This window comes from Centrocercus urophasianus, unplaced genomic scaffold, assembly GCF_019232065.1.
Source record: "Centrocercus urophasianus isolate 14NV4802_14NV808 unplaced genomic scaffold, USGS_Curo_1.0 seq_19, whole genome shotgun sequence".
NCBI classification, from domain to species: domain Eukaryota; kingdom Metazoa; phylum Chordata; class Aves; order Galliformes; family Phasianidae; genus Centrocercus; species Centrocercus urophasianus.
In genome coordinates this window covers 18169359-18184971 of record NW_024884744.1, presented here as the reverse complement: position 1 = coordinate 18184971, position 15613 = coordinate 18169359, and the positions used below count along the sequence as shown (strand labels likewise).

At 46.4% G+C, this 15613-nt stretch overlaps 1 protein-coding gene across 5 annotated transcripts in view; it reads right to left on the bottom strand.

Annotated features, from left to right (window-relative positions):
- The window catches only part of PIK3CB (phosphatidylinositol-4,5-bisphosphate 3-kinase catalytic subunit beta), an 89814-nt gene that overhangs the window by 71841 nt on the left and 2360 nt on the right, over positions 1-15613 (bottom strand). For 4 of the 5 annotated variants that reach the window (XM_042820446.1, XM_042820444.1, XM_042820451.1 and 1 more), the window contains exon 1: positions 12937-13009. The exons of the other annotated variant lie outside the window; for it this stretch is intronic. The gene's annotated coding sequence lies outside the window, so the exon portion shown is untranslated. Of the gene's footprint in view, positions 1-12936; positions 13010-15613 lie in introns of those variants that run through there. 5 annotated transcript variants of the gene reach the window in all.

The following is a 15613-nucleotide window of genomic DNA, read 5'->3' as shown; positions in this document are numbered from 1 at the left end:
ATCAGGAAGACTCCTGTTATTTCTTGGAATGACATTTCAGACAGTATCTTCGGGCTACATAAGCATCTGGTCCTGAGCAGCCAATGCTACTAAATCTGGCTAGATGCCATCAAAAAGAAAAATCATTGCAGCATAAGTATATTATTGTAACTTCTTAAACTTACAAATTAAGCCTGCCTCAGTGTTCCCAGACTCCATGCCTGTGTTAAATCTCTTTACACAACCATGTTTCCAGGTGCTGGTGAACCAAATCGAAGTACGCGCCTCTTTCACCCACTCTGTCTGGCAATCTATCACAAGTCTGAAAGCTTCGCTGCTATGAATCACACCCTGTTGGATTAAATAACTGTGCAAATGATGCCAATTCTCTATTTATCACAGCTTTGTCTGTGAAACAAATCAGACAGCAGGTGAATCATGAAACTTCTGTCTGTTTGGATGCCAAGTAAACACAGAGGCAAGCAGAGCCGTGTTGGCCTAACTTCATGCTTTGCAATCTATTTCTCTTTCCTACCCTTTCTCCTGTATCACGGTGACATTGCTAACATGAGCAGAGAACCATCCTTGCCTTTTTGTCAGCACAGCCCATTTGGCTGCAGTTCAGGAAGTCCTTTGGGCACATCAGGAGATGGGAGCACGCGCTGAAGCGGCTTTCTCAGGAGGGCACTTGCTGTATAATCCTCTGATTGGGAAGGTGGAGTTTCATTTCCAAGAAGAAAACCACATCCATTTAAGTAGCTCCATCATTTATTGCACAGCTTTTCTGCTTGGAAGGGGATCACTGAAGGCTTTTATTTTTTATTTTTTTAAATCCAGCTCTAGAGTGAGGCCATACCGATGGGATATCACTGCCTGGAGATGGGCTGTAGCCTTCTGGATAAGGTTAGGTCACCTTTGCAAGAGAGCACATTCCAGTAGTTCATAAAAATGTGTTAGAAGAGCTTTTTATTTTTATTCCTGGAATGCATCTCTTTGCCAAAAAAAAGGTAGTTATGTTCGGGAAAATATTCCACGGGGAGCAAACATTCTTCTGCAAAGCCATTCCTCCCTGCTCCACCCTGGCTGACATTGCACAAGCTGAATAATGCATGTCAAAGCATTAAGTAACATGTAAACATTTCCAGTAAGTGTTCCTGCTGCAGATCTTGGCTTAACTGGTATTGCTTCCCTCTATGATAGTGGAAAGTCCTCTGTTCTTCTTCACCTAAAGTTTAATATTAATGGAGCATTTCTTAACAATCACTGACTACTAGCATCTTCCTTCCTATCTCCCAGTATAGATTTTAAAAGCCTTATCAAATAAAGCCTTCCTCAGGAAAGGATATCTCTGGTGGCCTCACAGCCTAAGCAATGAAGCATCATGGTGTCCCACTACACTGTAGTTCTGGTAATAGGTTTAAGGACAAGTTCCAGTCACAGGTATGCTGGGCTCTTCCCATACTGCTGAAGATGTTTTACATGAACCTCTGGCTCTTCATCACAAACTGTCTGCTCATTATCCGTCCTCCCATGCTCCCAATTTCAAGCCTATGTATTTTCACATATTGTTTTTCCCAGGGAGTGAGAGCACAGTGTTGGGAAGCCACAGTCCTTTTCAGACTGGTGGAGGAAATCCCCTTGGAATTTAGTTCTGCTTCAGGCATGCATGCTGTTTGCACAGCATACACCAGTAATTCCTCCTCCCTTACTATCCTTGACACTTCACAACGGTGGCAAATGTGGTTCTGCACAAACTAACCCAAAGGGAATGTGCTTCCAAACAAAAAACGTATAGAAGCTAGGACATCACTTGGATGAAGACAGGCTTTTGAATCACCTCAAGGAGACTGAAAACCACTATGCCCAACAGAAAACTGCCCAACAAAATGGGATTTTCCATTGGAATTTGTGCTTTCCCAAAGGGCTTTCTGTAGGAGAGACTGCCCTAGGGTCAAGTGTCTGAGGAACTCCCAGTAAACAACACTAAATTCCACTCTGAAAAGTGCTTGAGCACAAACTTCACCTTCATACCCAACAGCTCTGTTAAAAATCATGTCTTTCCTGTAACATTTTTTAGGTATAAATTATTTATTTTGATGTCTCTTAGCTGCACAGGGCTGAGAGCGGTTGCAGGTGAGCTGGCTTGTTCTCCTCTGCATTAATAAATCATTTCACTGGCAGTCAACCTCACGGCCCAGCCGAGGTCACAGCACCAGCAGTGCTGAACGTTACCTGGAGCCAAGGGTCTCTGCTGATCTGCAAAACGTTTCATTACACACAAAGCTGCTTCAAAAGGAAAAAGCTCAGCTGTTCTTCTAACCTGAAAGTACAGCAAACTCATACTGCTTTTTAATGAGTTTTTGATGGGCTTTCATGAACAACAGCACACATGCAATCTTGTGGTATAGCAAGTCACAGAAACATCTAAAGATGGGATATTAATGACTTGGTTTGATGTTTACTGATACCTGGCTCCAACTGAACTTGTCGGAAGACTGCCTTAAAGCACAGTGAGCTCCCCAAGCCTTCATTATGGAGTTGCAACAAAATTGATCCCAGAGACAAAGTGCACAAAGCATACTCCTGCGTGGGCAACACATGGAAAGCAGAAATACCAGCACACAACCTCCTCCAGGCCCAGGCCTTTCCCCATGTTTACAGCAGCAGCCCTTTTTGCCCAGTCTCTGCTCTGCAATGAGCCTGCACACTGAATGTCACAGCTCCAGACCCCAAGGCCAGCTGCTCTCAGCAGGCTTCCCATCTCCACACAACTGCTACACTGATAGCAGTGACTCAAGGAAGACAAAAGCACAGTGAAACAAAATTTATGGCCATCAGAGCAAAATCAGATTGCAACTGCATGAAAACTGTTGTGCACATCTCAGTACCTGCTATGGACTATCTTTATGCATAGGCTGATTAGCACAGGCATAAAGCCAAACTCAACCAGGAGTCCGTCCTGCTCAGAAAGTTCTTCCCAGCAACATGAGTTGCTGGAAACACGAGTTAATGATTGCTATCATAGATATCACAGGAATGTGCCACACTCGTTAAGAAATGTTTTGAAGAAAGGTTTTTTGCACATTACTTCCTCACTGCTTTTAGCTCCTCCACAGATGAGGAACCATTGGAAAGAGCAAAGCAGCTGCAAACACGTCTGGAAATAGCTCTGCCTCACCATTGCCACTTTCCTAAGAATCAGCAACCCGCTGCACTCATAATTCTTTGTACTGTGAAATAACGTCTTTGGTGAATGAATGATAGAACTTCTGACTTCTAGGCTTCAAAGAACGTGACTGCCTGGGCTAAGCAGACACCCAGAAAGATCAGTGGCTTCCAGACTTTCCAAGAAATTATGTTTAACTGAAAGGCATTTTTCAGTCAAGGTACTGAGGGCACCAAAGTCCACGAGTAAGCTCTGCATGTAGGGAGAGCCACGCTGACAGCAGAAGAAATACATTCACACTCACTTTTCCCCTGCAGCCACCCACCAGGAATGCAGCCTGTCTCAGTCAGCACAAGGAAGGAGATGCCAGCCTAACAGCCATCCCCACCTCGTGCTGCACAGCAGTGCTTGGCAGGACCACAGCACAGGGCAGTGCACCCATCCCACCAGGAGCAGGCTGCTCATCGGGCACAGCACAAAGACTATAGGATGCCAAGACTGAGTGTAATGACAGCCCATCTGATGTACAGAAATGCACAGAGACCAGCCTACCCATACATCTGTCCCCTTACTGCTGCATGCTGCCTCAGCCTCGAGCTGAGGGCTTCAGCAGAGGGTTCCAGCTGCAGCAATCCCATCAACCAGCAGGAGCAGTGATGCACTGCCCTTGGAAGAGAGCAGGCTGCCTTAACCACTTCATGCAAATCCAGCAGAATTTCTGATGGCACCCTACATTTGTATAAACACAGAATGACTTAAGCTGAAGCTTAAAACGCATCCTTTCCTCACCATTAACTATATTTACAGGTTCTTTTGATAAGGATGACTTCCAATTAAAGCAAATCAATAACAGTGTAGACTGGAGGGGTGTTTCATGATGGCAATAAGTGTCAGCTATCAGCTAACACACATCTTTGAAATGCCATCTTTGCTCCCCACACCATAAAAATGAAAGGATCCAGTGTCTACGACATCTACAATACAAAAAAATAAATATACTCCACATTGCAATAAAAAAGTTTGTGATGTAGATGTAACAAAGTCAATTCTATAGCAATTTTTACATAAAACACATGCTCAAAGCCTCTTAAAACTTTTTAACTGTAGTGCTTTCCTCTAATAATTTAACTTCAAAAGCGTATACTTAACCCATAAATCTTGACTGTAATGCAAAATACTGCTTTGAGAAAAATACCTCAGTAAAGTATTAAAGAGACTTGTACTCCTATCTCCTCTAATCGAGTATCTCAAACTACCATTTTTCACTGGGATGTGAGAACTGAAAAAGAAATACACGTATTTTTTTTTAAATGAGGCTGTGTTGCAGCTGTTAAAAAAACACACCATTACACTCCATGGCTTAATCATCTTACACACATCTAGGAATTGCTGATGTTCAGCTAAACTGTCGTTTACCACACACTTTTCTTGCAAAGCTGAGCTTGGTTTTCTTTTGTTGTTTTCTCTGCTTCTCCCACGAGGACAGCTCAGGGAATTGGCATGCAGCTCTGCGGCAGGTTGGCCATATGAACTCTATTAAAAAACTGATTATTTCCAGTTGTTACAGATCAGGTGATAACCTCCCTCAAAAGAAAATGAAAAAAATGAAGAGACTCTAATTAGTATCTAATAAAGAAGTGGGGCTGTTCCACTGCGTAAACACTGACTTAGAATAATAACAGAGGAGACTCAACAAACAATGCTTTGTTTCTCCTTACAGCCAGCGATAACTGCTCCAGGGGCTTGCCCCTCCCAGCACTGGAAGCATGCAGAATACTGCAATAGCGTGATACAGCTTTTCCATACCCTGCTAAAATATACGAAAAGCACGTATCTGGAGCACAGTTTAAAAGGACAAGCTGACGCCCCACTCCCCACACCTGGCCTGAAACAAAACATTTGGAAACAGGTCCTTCTGGGCAGACTGAGCACATCGCAGCCCCAGTGAGACAACTCCCAGCATAACCTCCACGCAAATGCATCCAGGCAGTTCCTGCAGGTATCTCTGCACGTGGCTGCACCTGTGACATCACCAGCAGAAAGCTCAGTGCTGTCAGGGTTTTTCTCTCACTGCTTAGACTAAAAGCAAGTTCTCTTCCACCTGGACGTTGTACTGATGGAACCAAATGCTGCTGCAGTTGATTCACGACTGGTTCATTCAGTAGCAAACAAGTAATTTGGATGTTAGCAAAGTGCTTTGCACTTAACAACTGATAGCAAACAAATGCATTAGAATTATGGCTACTGAAGTCAGGCACTAGGAATGAGTGCTTGCATAACACATTTATTGCCAGTTCTGCATTACTGCTGTTGCTTACTTCATGTTCTTTGACAGATATGGAGACACTAGGAACCCTACTTGTCAATCTGCCTTTACAATGCGCAGGAAAAACAATCTGCTTCCCACTCTGGGTCTGTATTGATCAATTCCACACCCTCACACACATAACCTTCCAGATGTGAGCAATCCTGCAGAGCTGAACCATCTTTCCAAACCAATACGTGCTCAGCACATGCCAGGTTCTGTACATTTCGCCCACTTCAATTCATCCTATCTGCTTATATCCTTTCCATCTAGCTGACTGTGCTTTTCCAGAGTTTCAAATTTGCCCTTTTCCTTTCAGTTTTTCCTATCTGATGCACACTGCAATGATATTAAGGGGACTTCTAAACTAAAGAACCAGCTTAACTCTATTTCTTTCCATAGCGTTAATCCAAAGCGGCTGGCTGAGTGTGACCTTTTCTAAAGTATTTGGCAGAAGCCTCTCAATTGTCAAGCTATTTTCCCAGTTTTGGTCAGTGTTACTTTTAAAAGCTGGTATCAAATGACTTCTGTTACATCTGATCAAAAATACTCTCTTGTTGAGTTGACATCCTTTAGTCAAACCCCTTGACACTGCAGGAGACAAAGTACGTGGTGGAAAAAAACACACGAAAGTCTGGTTTGTGTCCAAAATTCCACCTAGTCGTAGTGAAATAAGCTGACAAAAATCAAATCGCTTTAGCAGTGTTGCCCAAATCACTGTTAGGAATGATTTTCTTTTGTGATCAGAAGGTAGACTCAAAGAAATAATGCTCTGTCTGGGCTTGATGTAGTCTGCTATAAATGCAAAGAGACACCATCTCATCCTGCTGCCCTGACATCTCCTGTGGCCTTGGCACAAGCTGAGCAAGTTGCTCGTGTCTTGCAGCTTTTATTAATCACCAATTGATGCGTTGGTTCTGGGTACTGGGGTGCAATCAGGAGACCAGGTCAAACGTCTTCTTATTGTTGCTGCTAAACCCTTGCTATTTTAGAAGATGAAGTATGACAGATCAGAGAAAGGAACAAAGACTTTTATTCATGGAAAACCTTACTAGCCACCAAAACAAGTTATATGAGAGATATATGAACACGTATCTTTATATCATGTGCTTAAACTAGAAACAAGTTTAAAAATCTCATTGTGCCTCACAAACTCCCTTCTCCCATTCATTTTAGATGACACATCGTGTCCTTTTAATCCTATTCATTTTTAGGTGACATATGGTATCTTTTTCTTTTTTTTTTTTTTTTCTTTCTTCCTTTTTGTCTCTTACCTCTCTGTACTCTCCCCATCCCAAGGCTTCTAGGCTCCACATTCATTTACCACCACACACTGGATTCAGAGACGCAATGTGCCAGGTTCTGGTATCTGGGGACCCTGGCTATTTCCAGCTAGGAAGGCTGGAAGAGGCATTCCCTTTCTTGCACCCCCATAAGTAACAAGCTGCCCCAGAACAGAGGAAGTAGCAGCACATTCACTTGTGGCACCTATTCTTGCCTGTATCTTAGAGATGATGAAAATATGACTACCACAGGTATGCCATGTGTTACCGCAGCAGGGTAAACCACAGCCTAAGAGACCGAGCCTGGCTGCGGAGCCTGGGCTCTCACCACATGGGAAGGCTCCTTTCTAGTTCACGGATCACAGTGATGTGCTTCAGAGAACAGGTTTATCATACACAATGCCCACCCTGCTTCAGCTGCAGGTGTCTGCCTGTCTGGAGGCCAAAAGCTTCAACTCTCACTGTAGGCCCCACCGCCCCAGCGCAGCCAGTCAGGCTCTCTGGTCCAGCTTTTGGGCACAGGTGGGCCCAAACACCAACATTCAACCTGGAAGAACCGTGCAGAAGAGGCAAGTAACCCAAAAGGAGCCCCAGAAAAGAGCATGAGCGCAGGCAATAGCTCCCTAAGCAAGCCATGTTCAAATGTCCTCTACAGCAAGGTAATAAATGTTAGTTTAACGCAGGACACAAATGAAAAGATTTGTCAGAAGCAAAATTCAGAAGGAAGAAGGCCATTTCCTTTGGTGTTTGGAACTAGACCAAGTAAATTAAATGTGTGAGGGAGAAGTTCAATGGACTGAATGGGGCTGGGGAGAAAATGAGTAAAAGCTGCATGAGTGCTCAGGGCCATCAACACTGGGCAGCTGTGTTAGAAACCACATTTGCTCACTTGCAGATTGTAAGTTTTGAAGTCACCCAGAGCAGCTGTTCAGTGAAGCAGAAAGCAGGTTTTGTGACTTGGAAAGAAATAACAAGAAACAAACTTGTCACTGGATGGAGCACTGGTTACAAGGACAAAAGCCTCTAAAAGGGGTAACAGAAGTCACAGCAGCCGCTTGGATTAGCATCCATGCAAAGAAACTGAATCTCAAGCAGACAGGTACCTTTGAATGCTTTACTGTTAACCATAAACAAGTTTATACCCTCAGAAGATTGCAATCTCTCTTGCTATACAGGAAAGAAAAATTGTTTCTTTTAGAGGAACTTGGAGTTACTCAACAAAATTAATCTTCTGAAACAGGAAAACCCTGCCAGCACAGGTGGACCTATAATACTGCCTGTGCAGCTGGGGAGCATGAAAAATGGGATTTCCGTGCTCTCATCTCCCTCACCAAAGACAAAGTGCAAGCAGCATGTAGGTAACACGTGCAAGTTGCAAAAAGAAACAAAACCAGGCAAATGAAGAACTTGGAAGGACTACAGAAGTCACGTAGAGCATTCATGAGAAAGCTCACTACTCTATTAATTTCTTCGCCATCAAAATGTTACTTGGATTGGAAAAAACAGACATTCCTTTTTACTACTCACTCATCTGCAGTGTTTTAATTGCAGGCACACGTGGAAAGAAAGGGACATATGCAGCTATTTTCATGGCTTCCCATTTCTGTGTTTCTAAATGGAAGGAAAATGACTGAGGGACACGTGGAGGTGACGTACTGCATTGCTGCTCATCGGGTATGCCCCGTGCTCTGCTCTGAGCTGCAAGTTCAGCTCAGGAGAAACTGTATTTGTCACGATGGTTTATTTCAAGCTCCACAAACCCATCTGCATTGAAAGAAGGGTAGAAGGTTGATTTCAGGGGAACTAAAAATAAAAATCTGCAAAGAAAAAAGTGAACCAAGTGATAGCAGCACAGCTTTGTTTAGACCAGGGAAAGTTCAGTAAGGCAGGGATAAGAGCTGTTCAGAGTGCAACACTGAAAGGTACGTTTCCACGAGAAGAGCAGCACTCCCACTATTAAACAAGCTGAGTGTTTCTAACTGCATGAAGCGATGCTCTCACATCTCTTGCCCGCACACCAGTAACTCAACCAAGGACTCATTTCCTTTAGCTACAGCTACACAGCCACCACACCCAGACATTGAGGGAAAAGTAGTTATTGTTAATGGAACAACACTGGCTACTGGTAAGAGTGCTAGAGGAGAGCAAAGTGGAAGAGAGGATGAAAGTTCTTAAGCAGCTGTAGAACATCAAACCCACAAAGCTGGGAGCCTTAGGGACAAGAGACTTTTTTCTTCTTCCTTTCTACAGATACACGAGTAACTCCTGTTTGGACTGTTAGAAGGCTAACTTATCTCACGTGAACCTTTCACTCAGTAGGTTTGTATTTGCATTATTATGCTGCTTTCTCATGAATTTGTGTTTTATTGCTTATTTTCACAAGCTGCTAAGCTCACAGGCCACTTCAGTAGTCAATATTGTTACACAGCAAACACCTGCTTGGAAACGACCTGGAAATGCATATTTGAGACAGTAAAAGGCAGAAGACTACACAGCTTTGCATTTCAACAGGCACAAAAGTAATATATAGTTGCAACAACAAGAATAGAGCCCTTCAAAGCCTCAAAAGCAATTTAACACTCACATATATGTTGACAATATTATGTCAGAGCTGTGAGTAACCCCACAAAGGAAGCTGTAGGTAGATCAGAAGTGCAGGTTGGTCTGAAAAATACATATCTTTTTTGCCAGAATTAATTACATTCTCAGACTAGCCTCTGTGATTCAGGCTGCTACCTCAACACTGACAGTAAACACATAGGAACAGTGGCAAACAACCTTCCTCCTGGCCATATTGCTGAGGGAAGGCATTTAACTGAAGCAGAAGACCAAAATTACCCTGTGATTTCACAGACACATCCTAAGTCTTAAGACAGACTGGTAAGACAGAACTTGCTGTACAGTAATTCAGTGGTGTCATAATGTTTTCTGTGAGATGAAATGAAAGCCCTGCTTTTTGTTGCTGTGTTAAAGAGGAGGCAGACATTTTATTTTAGATAAAAAGTCATTCTGAACTCCTGGCAAAGGGTTGGGTCAGTTCTGTAAAGAATTTTTGTCAGCTAGGGCTTCTATGTGAAAGATTAGTAATAACCAAAGCCATCTTGTACAAGCAGAAGTAATGCTTGTTGAATTTACCATCACCTGCAAGACTGGTTATGTTAATAGTCTCTCATATTACGCCAAGTAGACTGAAAATAATAGTGAACAAACAACCCTCCCACTGAAGTTTCAGTGCCAATGTTGTTTTCAGTGATTAGAATAAATTAAAAATGCAATCCCAAATACTCAGGATTTAAATACAACTTCCTCATATCTGAGAAACTTCCATGAAAAAATAATAATTAACCTCTTTCTCACAGCACTAACCTGTCAGGGGTAATGGAACTCCTGGATGACAACGTCTCTGGGGAATTTCAGTCTCAACATTTCTTAATTAAAGTCCATTCTGTTCACAAAACGGAGAAGCGAATGCAAAGTATGTTCCAGCACTGAGCTTTGCTGAGCCCTCACAAATGCTCAGGATTTACAAGGTGGGAACCAGGGTTGTGCGATGCCTTCAGAAATTACAAATAAAGAAATAAGAGCTTAGCTGACGTGATATTTAGGGGTTATTCATTAGATCCTGAAGGCCATCTGTCTCCCTGGGCAAGCTCTTTCCTCCTCCTGTCTGAATTAGCTGCAAAACAATGGTCAATTGGTAACGTCTCAAGCCAGCAATAAGGAATGTCTGCAAGGACGCAGGATTGTGAGAGAGGATGAAGAGGAAGAGAAGGAAATTGCAATAAAGCAAAAGATGGAAGTGAGGAAGGTCAGAAGGTTGTTTATGCATTTACAACATCTCTAAAATAGAGTCACACCCTAGAGAGATGCAGGTGGCAAACAGATTTCATTAGAAAAACCACAATGGTTCAGAGCCAAGATCCATTTTTGCCAAGCATCCTGTTTCCAGCACTGCTCACACCCAGGTGTTGCAGAGGAAGGCTCCCAGCCACCCTGCTTGACTGTCTTATATGAGACCAGCATAGGACAGGCCTGAAAGGTTTTGCTAAAATTCGCTACCAAATTAAAGAAATACTGCCCAAAGCAGAAAATAAGGTCTTCTATTTGAAGCCTGCCAGACAAGGTCATAAAGTTCACAACCAGATCAGGAAATTTCTGATAACGACACTGAATCCAGCACACAGTGTGCCAACACAACTCCCAGGTCCTAAAAACACATATCTTCCTCAACAGCATGGAAAAGAAACCTGGGCACTCACTGCTCTGTTTGCCTTGAAACTGGGCACCTGATGTACTGAAAGTACGGGAGTGAGTTGAGCATGACGGCAGCGGTATTGCCACACACAGCACGTGGGCTTCTGGAGCAAAGTGCCAGGATTTGTGCAGGCCCCTCTGCATGGGGAAGGAAGAACTGCATGAGGGTGACATGGCAGTCAAGGATGCTGTTGAGTCAAGAAATTAGTAAGATCAACTGCACTTGTATCTCATGGCTCCATTAACTTTGGAACTTAGTAGCTGCTGCTTGACGTTGCTCAAAAGAAAGTCAAGATGTTTTTCTCCTCAAAATGGTGGCATTAACAGAGCACATGCTTCACTGCAGCTGGGGCTTGGCATCCTTGGACCGGCCACTGGAGCCTCCCCTGTGCAGTGTGAGGTCAGTGGGGAGGTTGTGACACAGCTGGGACACACAGCCCAGGAAGGTCACTGAGACAAAGCTGCCAACCACAACTGCTCAAAGATACACACACACACTATAGGCACTGACAAAAATTACGTGCTTTATTTTAAAGTTTTCTGGAAAGTGGTGTGGTGATCGGGTCTACTTCTCACCATTTCTGGGATCCCTAGAGATCACCAGTGCCAAGGAGGAAACCCCTTACACCAGGACACTGAACAACAGAAGCCAGACCCCAGGGCTGCCAGACTCCTTCCATGCTTGGGAACTGCACACATGTAGCTATTCCTTCTCCATTTCTTCTCCTCTCTGGCATCCCAGCTCTGGTACCCACCCACCCTTACTGCCAAAAGTCAATGAGCTCACAAGCTTCTACATGGTCTTGACATAAAATGTCAGCTCTTTGCATTGCATGTATGAAAACGTTTACAGGAACATCACATACAAACATTCAGTGTAGATTCTGACCCGAGGGCAATGCATAGCCCAGAGCACCTCAGCAGCTTTCTGAGCACTCTTGCAGGTCAATGTCTGCAAGAAGTAAACAAGGCCACGTATGCGCACACAGACACGGCTCTGCTCTTATCAGGCCCCTCCCGGCCCGCTCATGCCTTCAGCGGGTCACTGCCTGCCATAACCTCCAGCACAGCACGCGTGCCAGTAAAACACAATGGTCTGAAACTGAAAATACCTCTGGTCCAGCAAGGACCCAGCCAGCAGTCTGTCCCTCTGACACTCAGGGCAGCTCATACCATGAGCCACCATTGCCTCAGTGCTCGATGGGAGGGGAACAACGCGGTGATTAATTACAGCAGGAGAAAACACCTTGCTACACGAGATAACACTCATGCTTTGTATTATTAAAAAAAAAGAGAGAGAGAGAGCTTACAGCTCAGGACAGAACACGGGGAAAGCACCGAAGGGAAAAAAAAGCTGCAGTGTTTTTTGACTGGTGAACTCCCACCAACACCGCGGAGATGCGAGCCTCGCCCGCTGCCGGCCCCGCCGGAACGCTGCCCCGCCGCTCCTCGGGAACGAATCAGCCTCCGCGGCCGCATCCCCTCGACGCTTCTGACTCCGAGCACCTCCTGAGGCGCAGCTCCCCGGGGACAGGAACCGTGAGGCCGCCCAGCCGGCGCCCTGGGGTAAGAGGGCAGTGCTTTGGTGGAGGTGGGGGGGGAGGGGGAGGAACGGGAGGCCCCGGGTAGTCCCGGGGTGGCGAGAGGGGACGGAGAAGCCCCGCGCAGCAGCCGCGGCAGAGGCGAGGCATGGCCGGCAGCCGCACGATGGGCACCGCCGGGCTTCGTAGGAAACGCCACCCGCCTGCAGCCGCCGCAGCTCCGAGAAGAGACAGCGCTCTCAGGAGCCCGACTTTCCCGGGGGCAGCCCCAGCACCGCGGCCGTGAGTGCCGCCGACCCGCGCCCACCTCCTCTCGTTGCCCCCCCAAGTACAGCCGGGCCGGCACTCAGCTCAGCCCACGCGGGGAAGGACCGAGAAACGGAAAAGAAAGGATCGCAGCTCTCCTACCCGGCTCCGCTGACGGGGCCGCCGAGCTCCCGCGGTCCCGCACCGACAGCGCGTCCCCGCTGCAGGCTGCCCGGCGCCCAGCACGCCCCGCCCGGGGGCGGCCCGCCTCGGCCGCCTCCTCCCCTTCCTCCTCCCCTTCCTCCTCCCCTCCCCAGCGAAGCCCCGCCGCGGCAGAGGACGCCCGAGGACTTAGTCCCCGGCGCGGGCACCTCTCCGACCCGCCCTGTCCCAGAAGGTTTCACGGAGGTGCCCCGCTGCCGTTGCAGCCTCGGCAGCCCTCGGGCTCACCCTCGCACCCTCGGAACCGGTCCCAGCCGCCGCTCTCGGGTCCCGGAGGTGGATGAACGCGAGCTGACAGCCTCGCGTATATTGTAGAACCCGCAGAAAGATTTAATGACAACTTTTGGACAAAGAAGGCCGAAATAAAACCGCTAAGAATGTACTAACTGCGTTTTTAAAGCCTGGCATTGCTTTAAAACTTGGTAAGGGTAACAGCTCGCAATGCGTAGCAGCCCGTCCCGCAGCTGTGCTGCTCTCACAGGAGCTGAGCAGGAGCTGCACGAGCAACAAAGCCTCGTCTCTGCTGATGCCATCGGGCATCAACACACACCGCGAGGAGGCGCGCCCTGCCCTTTGCTGCTCCCCCCATCGCCTCTGCCTTGGTGCTGTGCGAAGCTCCCTTTCTGCAGGACAGATGCGATGGATAATCTAACTCAGGCTGAAACAGAGCTTTTCACAGCTTTTCCTTTCCTTAACACCCGCGTTCTTAAGGGAAAAAGGCCATATTGCACCTGTTTCTTACAGCACTGAAGGGACAAGGATCGCTTCTGGATGTGGAAGCGGTGGTTCAGTAACCTCAACAGAGACACCCACCCAACAGCTATGTAACTCCAGAGAAGCTGCAGCGAAACACAGCAGCAGCTGAGGAGAAACAGCTCTGTTCCAGACTTTATGATGTACCCTGGGCCAGTCAGTCCCAGAGAAGTGCAGTCCCTTTGCATTTATATCCACATCTAAATTCACGGACTTTGAGAGAGGCAGCTCATCCTGACTGCCTTTTGGCAGCATTGCTGCAGCAGTTTTTATGGTATCTGTAGGTTAAGCTTGGTAAGGAAGCTGCTTCCTTCTGACACCGGTATGAAGCAAAACGATTAACCTGCACCAAGGGAGCTCGTGTGCCACATCACGGCCAGAGAACGGCCAGCACTGAAGGTACCGATGGCCCAACTCACTCAGCTTCTTTTTACCGTTGCTGTAAAGAAATCCTGGAATGTCCCCTGGCCCAGCCGAGTGTTCCGGGCTGCGGGCAGCTGCCTGCCCTGCCCACCGCAGTTTCCTCTTGCCTCACCATCACTTATCAGCGCAGTTAGCATTCTTCAGATCCTGACAGCCCTAGCCTCTCCCTCCTCACTTCCGCGCATCCTTTGTGTTCCCATCACTATTAGCGCTGCCTTTATTCTCTTTGCTCTTTTTTTCACTCTCATCAGACACCTCGAGGAGGGCAATTTTCCCGGAACACGGCTTGCTGAAACAGGAGGTCTTGCTTCATTATCTGAGCAAGCAAAGGATCCGGGAGCCATTTACATACTTTCTGTTAAGAGGGGAGAATGTTCCTGCGAAGCCCACAAGATACTGCCTCGGTGCTGTTCCGCATTTCGAGCTTGTCCACGCTTGCCCAATTGTAATTGTGTAACGCTATTAAACACATTGTTACCATATTGTTATTGGCTGAAGGAAAGGCAGCTCTGGGCTCCTGAAGCCAGCCCTGGAGGAGATACTGTCAATAGGTATTTCCAGTCGATTTCTGTAGATGTTGCAAGCAGATTAAGGGAGGATCTACAAGTTTATGAGTTTTATCCATTAAAGTCAAGTGCTATGGACACATCCTGATTTATTTTCATGCACACAAAGATCAAAGCCTCCTGCAAACGTCAGTTGTTTCATGCTGACCCAGACGAGGCCCTAACGCAGAAGCTGAAAGACTGCAAAGCCAAGACCTAAAGCACAAGACTCCACAAGTCCTTCTGTAGCCATACCAAATCTCAGTCCTCACATGTGGAAATTGTTCTTAAATTGGGTTTTGAGCACATTCATATCCTAGCAAGATGCTGTTGGAAATGGTACAAGTTCCGTGCAGTTCTACATGCAATGTTTTATCAGCTGAACATTAAAGAGGTGTTTCTTCATCTGGCTATTTCTGACTTGAGTAGCACTGGAAAGAGAATATACAACTGCACTGAACAGGGCATGGGCAGCTGAGAAAGTGGGGAGCCATCCTCTGATACAGACACAGGACAGGGAGGAATAACAAATCAAAGAGAAAGAGGTGCAATCATAAAGCCCTTGGGCATGGGCAAGTTTGACAGAAGCACTTCTGGTGCTGGCTGAAGGAAGCCCTAGAAGCTGGCCTCAATCTCCACTATCAGTTGCTCCAGCTGCTCTCACAGAGCAGAATCTGGGGTGTGAGCCCCAAGGCTAAGGTAGCTCAGCTGCCCACTCAGGGACCTTGGGAGTCAGGCAGCAGGGCTGACAGATGCACCAGAGGCATATGAACTCCTTGTCTCCTGCGCAGGTCGTAAGTGCTGAGGTAAGTAACATTTCATAGAACTAGGTACTGCACAAGCAAGTCATAAATAACCATCCCCGTACTACGGACATTGCAGGCTGAGAGGAAGCC